The 1,754-nt window shown below is 54.8% G+C and overlaps 1 protein-coding gene across 1 annotated transcript in view; it reads left to right on the forward strand.

Annotated features, from left to right (window-relative positions):
- The window catches only part of AP1AR (adaptor related protein complex 1 associated regulatory protein), a gene marked incomplete at its 5' end in the record, with an annotated part of 40,774 nt that overhangs the window by 14,960 nt on the left and 24,060 nt on the right, over positions 1-1,754 (forward strand). The window lies entirely within an intron of this gene.

Raw genomic sequence — 1,754 nt, forward strand, 5'->3', positions numbered from 1 at the left:
CCCCCACCCCCCCCCCCCAACCCTGGGTGCCACAGGGCTGGTGGCACAGGAGAAAACTACCTGCCCTGTAAGGTGGAGAATGGAGAGGAGTTGGTCCAGAGTTGCCATGGCAGCTGTCAGTAGGAGCCAGCCCTTGCCTGGCCTGGGGACAGGACAGAGAAGGCAGGCTGCCTGCTGCACATAGCAAGTAGCCTGCCTACCCCTGCGGAGGGAGTGGAAATGCAGGGCTTAGCCAGTGGCCACCTGTGGCAGGGCCTGCCCGACCAACTTACCATGGTCCCTGGGTACCTGTGCACACAAGATCCCCAGTCTGAGGCTGGGCAGCACACAGCCCCTCTGTGTGCTGCCCAGTGCATGTTATCTCTGAAATGCTGCAAACTCTTACAGACGGCCTTTCTGTCCTTGCTCTGCAGGTTCAGCAGCTACACGTGGTGAACGAGCACCAGTCATGAGCAAGGATGCTGCCACCATTGGCTGGTGCCCTCCACATGTGCTGCCTCCACCACGGCACACGCATGACTGCACCCTTCTGCTGGACAGACTGGTCACAGTGGCAGGCGGCTCATGGACTCATGGGCTTGGCAAGCCTAGGACCTGGAGCAGGAGAGGGACCAGGAGGTCCTCACTTTCCAGGACAGGCTCCTTGCCTCCTCCACTACCTACCTATCACTGTACTTCTACCCCACTGATCCCCTCTCCCCCTTTTCCCCCTTACAGTTCAGAAAGGACATTGTACATGGTCACACAGGAAGCAGGACCTTTATTGTTGGTGTATGTTGTGGTTAGGGAAGGATGCGTTGCTGGCAGGGAGGGAGTGTGCTGTTGAGGAAGAAGGGGAATCTGTTGCAGGGAGGGCGGGTGTGTTATTGTGGTGGATGAAAATAAAGTTTGGTGTTGGTTACAAACTGCCTGTTGTGTGCGTGGTTTTGGAGTTGCCCTGTTGACGAGGGGTTCATGGGTGGCTACTCAGGCGCCCTACTGCAGGGGGTGGAGGAGGTGGTCCACAAGCATCTCATGGACACAGTGTCCTGTCTGCCACTACCAGAGGAAGGGTGGGGAGCATTCATGTCACACTGGCCACAGGCTCCTAAGACAGCATCTCCAGCCAGGCTGTTCCTGCCCCTCCCAGAGCCCCCTAGTATCTGGGCAGCTGCAGCTCCTTTTGACTGCTGCAGGGGGACAGAGCAGGAAAGGAGCAGGTCTGGATCTGCTACCCCCATTGGGAGCAAATCTGTGCCTGATAGGATACAGGTGTAGACGTGTTCTTAGGGCAAGTTTACTGCATCTTATTTTATTGCTCAATAAGCTTAAGGCACATTAATAGCACATGTAGATGTGTCCATAGCATTAAGAAAATAAGTTATAAGGAGGGATCCTGGTTTTCTCTGTGTTAAAATTCTCAACCTCTCTGATTAACACCGCCAAAATTCTCAATTAAAATGAAATCCCACTGTATATAGGCATCAGTTGAACACAATGTTTTATTGATATATTTGCAATTTGTAAGCCTACCAGTGCCTCAATCACTAAAACGAGTTGCATGCAGCTCTGTCCCACTTCCTGCCAGGGCCCTACAGCCACGCATTCCAGTCCTGGGCCCTAAGCTTCACACGCCCTGCTCCAGCTGGGCAGTAGCCCCAACCCTACCCAACTCCCTCCCTATGGGGTCCTCCGTCCCCACCCTCTCCCTGTGAGACGTACCTGAGGGAGCTGCTCTCCAGGCTGCCATATACATGCACAGGGCACCCTCTGCC

This window comes from Gavialis gangeticus, unplaced genomic scaffold (genome assembly GCF_001723915.1).
Source record: "Gavialis gangeticus isolate Ggan-Ray unplaced genomic scaffold, GavGan_comp1, whole genome shotgun sequence".
In the NCBI taxonomy this organism is placed as follows: domain Eukaryota; kingdom Metazoa; phylum Chordata; order Crocodylia; family Gavialidae; genus Gavialis; species Gavialis gangeticus.